This window comes from Sapajus apella, unplaced genomic scaffold (genome assembly GCF_009761245.1).
Source record: "Sapajus apella isolate SASKATOON/1434 unplaced genomic scaffold, GSC_monkey_1.0 scaffold52, whole genome shotgun sequence".
Classification (NCBI taxonomy): domain Eukaryota; kingdom Metazoa; phylum Chordata; class Mammalia; order Primates; family Cebidae; genus Sapajus; species Sapajus apella.
In genome coordinates, this window is record NW_022436992.1 from 9138195 (window position 1) to 9146000 (window position 7806).

Sequence of the window (7806 nt, forward strand, 5' to 3'; positions counted from 1 at the left end):
GTTATATTAAGTATTAAATAGTGAAGTATAAGCTTATTTTCTAAGTCTTTCAAACAGTTGTCATTTCAGGAATTCTTCTATTACATACCTGTTTCCATATGGTTCTTTCATGTAGTCTATCTTCCCGTCTTGGTTTTCTTTTTGTTTTGATTTAGTAATTTCTAAAGAATTTCTGAGACATCAGAAATATGAGAACGTCTTTATTTTACTCTCATGCTTTATGAATAGTTTGATTTGGCAAAGGGGTCTTCATTCAAAGTCAGTCTCCCATAGACCTTTGAAGATGATGTCCCATTGCCTTTTCAAATTCAATATTGCTGGTGAAAATATGATCTGTGTTTGGCTGTAAGTCACCTAGGTTTTCATTGGAGATTTTTCTAATAAATTTATTTTTTAAAATTCTGTATTCTAAAATTTCTTGAACATGCATTTAATTCTTTTTTGAAATTTCGCTATCCAACAATCTGTGTGTTTTTAATATGAAGATATATGTACTATCTCAATTCTAGAAAATTATTTTTATAATTTTGAAATTGTACAGTGGGAGGTCAATAGCTAACAAGTCATGCATTAATACATGGGTCAACACAGGAGCTGAAGAGAAATCCAGATAAAGGATTAGAAACAGAAGGCTCAGGTTGATTATCAAAGAATGTGTTAGCATCTGAAAAAGAGCTGGTGACATAAGCTACAATTCTTATAGTTAGACCTGGATTTAGCTAAGGATGTTCCAGTGTGGGCTGAGCACAGCTCTGGAGAATGAGCACAGAAGCAGGTCCTGAGAATGATTGTCGTCGTAAAAAGTGTATCAGCCATTGGGAAAAAGAGGCTGGAAAACAAATTTGAATTTTTGAGAAAATTCTCAGTGGCTGTTAAACTTACATGTTGTTAGACAGGTGAGTATATCTTTAATTCTGAGAAATGGATAAAATAAAATATGGACATCCAAACTAGCCTGCAAAGGTAAGGCCAGTGCTCAAAAATGAAATGAGCACCAAGATATCAGCCCTAAAATAGAACATCCTGTCACCTGGATGAAGCGATGTCCTGTCCTAGAATGTGAGGCCTTTCTACTTTAATACCTTCTGCTTCAGGACTCCTAGTTTTATAAAAATGGGTCTTAGTCAATGTATCTGGATAAAATAGAATTGTAAAAGTAGAATCAATAAAATAGAATGGCTTCAAAAGTATCTAGAAGCACAAGGATACAAAATAAAAACAAGAGTTGCCTAGGGTTAGTGTTTAACAAGGCTCAAGGGTCCAAAGATAGCCCTTGTCGTAGCTTTTATAGAAAATATATGTAATATATGTAATAAAGATTATTTTTCTTAACTCCATTATAAGTTTACCATTTAGTTCAAACATGCAAAAAGCCTTAGTATTGATAAATCTTTAGAAATATCTTTTCACCAAACCATTCTTTCTGGCATTTTTTCTTTTTTTCTAATGACAGGAAGATGAATGATGTTTAGAGGTTTTCCACTGGCAAACGGTTCCATGAATAATAACATTTAAGATCCATAAACTCAGGAAATTCTGTCAGCAGTTACATTCTTACGTTAGATTACTTGAAGTGCTGAGTTTCCAGTTTTTGAGTATCAAAACTAGAATCTAAGCATAGAGGTTCTATCACATGTTAACTATAAATAGTTCAGGGTTACTTACGTAAGTTTACCAGGCCCCAGTTTCCTCATCAGCATTGTTATGGTAGTAGCAAACAGGTTCAAGAGTTGTAATTCATGACAGATGTAATCAAAGTTTACTAGTGGTATTTTATTTAATTTTTCAAAGGCCAAGGCTTACACATGATAGACATCACTATGATTGATAACAGACTTTGCCTATATCTTGGGGTAAGTCATTGAATCTGTGCTCTGTCTAGATTTTATTATGCTCCATAGAGTACAGATATGTTTTATGTCTTTTGAGCAAAGAGTTAACTTAGTTAAACTCAAAGTCTAAACTCTTTCTCTCTTGTAGTAAGCAGAGGCTGAACTTTGTTCAGTTCTTTTCCATTTAGCTGGGTATTCTGGAATTGATCACACACATTTGCATGGCATAGGTTGCCAGATCACTGGACAGTGTTTATGTCTCACTTTCCAGCTGCTGTGGTCACCAGGAATACTATCCTCTCATTTCTCAAACAATAAGAATATACTTTCTTTTCCTTCATTTTAGCCAGCCATAGAGGCAACATCTGGGAACTGTACCTATATGAAAAGTCATAAAACAGAAAACATGACCCATTACTCACACAAAAAGCCGTAAAATCAGGAAACTTCAAGTGTTGCCACTTTTCTAGATTTTGTCTGCACCTGGCAACTCTCTAGCGACTTGAGATACTTTAAAAGTATTTTGATTCATGTTTTACTGTTTTAGGAAAGAAGGTTGATCTGATATGACATTCTCTGCCATTACTGGAAACAGAACTTCAGATTTATTTCTAATGCAACACTTCTGAAGCTTTTATTATAATGATTGCTTTTCCTGGAATATAACCAATACACATGAACAATGACTCTACAGTATTTAGAGACAGTAATAATATATTCAACTTTCCTTGCCATTTTATCTTGTTTATAGGTCAATAATAAACGTAAATGGGCTGACATACATTCTATCAGCAACCACATGACAGCTAGCATATAGCAAGTGTAGGTTTATATGCTGATCTTCATTACCTATCCTGTCTTATCAAATTTCTCAGTGGGGACATGAGGTCTGTGATTAGAAGAGACTGATCCATCACAGCAATATAAAGTTATAAGAGGTAATATGATCTTAAAGGCACTTGATGAATTTGAAATAATCTTACACTAAAATAGAAAAAATGATAAAGCCTATAGCAGAAATAGGGTAGGATTATTTATCTTATCAATAATTTATTTTTCATCTGGTGGGAGGCTTTGTTGTAAAAGGTTATTTCTTAAAGGTCAGACAAATGATGGTTCAGTGCTAACTGCTTAACAGGCTATCATGCAATAAACAGTAAAGTCTCCAGAGGTTGATGTCAGAGGTTGAGAATTACCGTCTCAGGGGCTACAAGCAGAGGGAGTATTGATGAGCTTTAAATTGGTTGGGTAAAGTGACATTTGACTTGGCATAGGGTTTGTGCTGCTTCTTGCTTTGTTTCTTCCTTGAATCCTGTTTTAACTTTGCTCTCTTTTAGTTTTAAAACAGTAAAATTATCATGAGGAAATTCATTATCATTCAAACATCAAATTCATCATGACTTATTATCTTAACAGTCAAATTTTTTATTCTGACCTGAACTACCAGAAGGCATTAAGACTTATTTGTTGCCCACTCTTATGGTTACCTCTTTTGACTCCAACAGAACAATAAAAACATTCCAGATATAGATATACTCCTCATTTAATATTTTTGTTACCAACAAAGTTACATATGAATCGACTTCATCTTAGGTAAGTCTTGTATATAAGGCATAGAAATTTAAAATAACAAAATCAAAACGAAACAAAACAAAGAAAGGTAAATAGGAAGCATTGATATATAGAGAGAAGGTCCTAATTTTAAGAGCTATTCACATTATTGATGTACAACACAGCATGCAATAATTGAAAACTGCACCATTGTCCTTCTGACGAATGAAAATATATGATACTCTATTGTCATAAAATAGAAATACTTAGAGAGATTTGAAACAATTTTTTGCTAAATACACTTAAAATTTTCAGTAAGTCTAAAATACATGGTGGACACACTTGGAAAAAGGCAAAAAAGATCTACTAATTTAATATCTATAGCTGGGCATAGCCACACCACAAATGATTAAAACATAAAAGACAAGGAATATTCTAGATAAATTTGAGGCAATAAAAATAATTTATTCTAATAGTGGGACAGAAAATTATGAACTGATAAAATTAGTTGTTCCTGGCTTCATAGACAAACAAAAAGAAAATCACTGGATTAGGAAATGAAGCTTAAATTCTACATTTGCAGATAAAGCCATTGAGATGGAAAATTCTAGCTGTCCGAAGACCGATGCTGGAAAGCTGACTGGTATTCTGATAGTCCTGTGTATCAATAACCACATGTTCAATACTGCCATGTTTCTAACATTAGCCTGAGAGCTCTTATTTATTCTTCAACAGATATACCCCAAATCTACTCCATTGTTGTTTTGAACTCAAATGTCTGCAGGGTACTATCACAGTAGGTAGTATAAACAATGGGAAAAGCAAAAAAAAAAAAGAAATGAGACAAAGGAAAGGCCTCTAATATGCTCATTAATCCAGTAATTTTGAACTTTTATATGGCTTTCTATTTTTAGGACCCCAAATTAGAAGGGTTTTAATTTGAAAGAAAAATAGTAAACAACATTTATTGAATTATAACTTTTCTCTGCCCATATACAAACTAGCTGGGGCTTTTTAATACCACAGAAAACTCAAGTTACGTCATATATGTCAAGTGCACTCCTGGTGTGGCTGGTCTTTCTTTTTCCACTGTATTCCTCTGTATAGTAAGCAGACGTTTTGGACACAGACATTTGAGAAGTCAGTTGATGAGTTGTCTCATTTAGGTCATAAGGTAAAAATCCTTCTTTAAAGTAAATTAAAAAATAGAATATCTCCTTTAGTTTTTGTAAGCAAGGAACCAGGGAGGAAAAGAAGTAGTCAAAGTGAGATATTAGGATAAATATCTATCTATCTATCTATCTATCTATCTATCTATCTATATACACAATATGAGAGAGAGAGTGAGAGAGACAGAAAGAGAGAGAGACACTCTGTGTGTGTGTGTGTGTGTGTGTGTGTGTGTGTGTGTGTGTGACCACTGGTTGGTCTTTCATATTAGGAATGCCTTAAATCACAAATGGTTGCAGGCCAATGTGAGGTGTCAGGCCAGCAAGAATATTAGAATGCTACAATCTGGGAACTTACAACAAACCCTACCTGGGTAACTCTACACTTCCAACATCAAAGACAAGAGGTTCCTGAAAGTGAGAAACCAAAACTTTCTCCCTTCCTTAATCCTCTTTTTGTTTAGGGCAAACATACGGAGCTATAGGCTCAAAGCTCAGGCTCTGAATTGGAAACTATACTGAAAAGTATACCCTCACAATTCCTGATTCATAAACTAGCATTTCCTTTATTCAGCCTTCATATATGCCCCTTTCTGGGCCTATATAAACAGTATGGCATGGCTCATGAATTCCATGATTAAAGTAGCACCAACACACTTGCACTCCTGATGAGAATATCTTGTTTATAGAGATTCACAGTAGATGTAGATAAATCCATTCTTTCTTGGTATAGGTGATCCTAATGAAAAACCAGTGAATAAATTGAAAGATACCTATTTTTACTCGGGATAGATTAAATGGCTCTAAGAAGTACACAATCAGAGGCAGAATGATATTTCAAAAATATATGTGCTTTAGAACATTACAGCCATGATTTTGAATAATGCTCAATTCACTTACAATCTATGGGACTGTATCAAAGCTATCCAGATTATGTGAACTATTTCTTTCATCATGAAAGTAAATATGGCAATATTAGTTCTAAAAGTTGTTGAGTGGGGTCATAAAGGATATGGATAAAATACAATTTCAGGCATATACACACTCTCTATAAATATATGATTCTGCTGTTAGCCTGTCCGTACAGTTCATTGCTGCTCTAAACAAACAAATTACCTGTCAATCCCCTAACCCTAACCAACAAGGAGCTGGTTTTGATATCCAATTTCGTAACAATAAAATTACCTCAATGTAATTGCAACAATATTTGATATTTTCTCTCATTGCTTGCTTATTTCTATTTTTGTTGATTAGAGAAATACCTGCAAATGAAAGTGGTAGCTAGGAATTAATATCACATCAAAAGGAAATTTAGAATTGAGAAGTTTTAACCATATTCATGGGAAAATCTTCCTTTATACTGATTAAGAAGTACAATCGCTTTATTCAACCAAGACTGAAATTGAACATTTTAAGTATATTTTTTATTTTATTTTGAAGTGGGTTTTTGTTTAAAATATTTATGAGGCTGATCTAGAGACATAGAGATACAGTTTGGTTGTATGAACTACTTTTATGCAAAACTGAAGGCCAAGGAATTCATGAAAACATGATCAGGGAATAGTTATCTTCCAAGGCTCTTAGAAAGCTATAAATTGTATGGGAGTTTCTAAGCCAAAAAATGAAAACCTAGTAAGATTTGTTGAATAATCTTGTTGATTCTCAGACATGTTCCCAAGCTTGTGATAGTGTTTTATTACAAAAAAAGAAACATTCAAGTTCAAAATGAGTATCTCTCAACTTCTAAATCAAGCTAGATAAGAAATTACTTTGTAAATCTATTTGAAGTTATAATATTGAATTTTCAACAAGTGCTCCTGGCTTACCAGTATGGTCATGATAACAGTGCTGTTATGAGTTCTAAAAACCTGATTATTTCTTGAAAGGATTATATAACATAAGATGAGATTTAATCTTATTTAATCTAAAATTAATCTTAATTTTAAAAATTAAATTTAATCTTATAAAATTACATAATAAAATATTGAGATTTATAAATGTCTGCTGTTTTATGAGCAAAACACAAGAACATGAAATCAATCATGTAAAATAGAATATTTTTGTATCAGAGCTATTATAGTCAATATTTAGTGAAAACGTTTCAGAGAATATTAGTATTAGAAATAATATTAATAATACTAAATCTGACATCTTCAATTTATTAGTGAGAGCACCCAGTCATTAGGGGAAAATTTGACTCAAGAACAGTGGAACTTTATTTCTAGTATAGCACACAGAACTTATAAGAACACAGAGTTCTGAATTTGTGTAGGCAATTTGAGACGTTATAACTCAAAAGTAGTTGAAAGTGGTATGTATACAGTCTTGATTTGAATGTGAGTCAGAAAAAGCGTTTTTGTAAGGCAATTCAGAATTGTGAATAGCAAAAATTGTGACAATATATAATAATTTTCTTGCATTTGGGGAAAGAAATCATAGAAATAGTGTCTTAGTCAAAAGTACTCATACTTAAATGGCTGAGATGGGAAAACACTATCTTCATTCTACACTTAAGGAGTTCCTAGACATATAAGTATTAGTGGAAGGCAAAGACTGTCTTTCAATAAAGATGAAAGGGTCAGATATTAATTTTCCTAGCAAAAACTACTCCTCAGCAAAATGGATAGATAACACATTCCCTTGGTATCAGTTATTTTGGAAAGATAACACATTCCCTCAGTATCAGTTATTTTGCATTTGCTGAGGAGTGTTTTGCGTCTAGGAAATAGGCATGCAGCTTTGAACTAATTTAATGTGGGAGCTCACCACACAGAATATTTGCCTTAGAAATCTCTTTTGGTATTGATGAGAGCATGCTACGGACAGCTCAGAAGTAACAGTAAAACAATCTGCAGCATCTGGCTTCTAACTGAAGCATGTGGTTTCTAACAGTGAAGATGCTGTTGTCTTTACCAGAATGGTTTGTAGCAGGACTGTGACCATGGATTCTTTAGCTTACCTTATCCTATAAACTATCCTACAGCTTTTAAATAATTTTCTTGTGTGTGTGTCTATATATTACATTGTATTTATGTAATTATAGATGTACTATATATAAAATATTATATATTATATGTAAGTATACATATAATCTCTTTGTGTGTGTGTGTATATATATATGTGTATATATATATATATGTATATATATGTATATATATATATATATACATATAAAATATAGCCATATTCCATTTTTGTGGCATAAATATAAAAGTTATGGTGAATGCAGGAGTGTCTCAGTACAAGCAACCCAC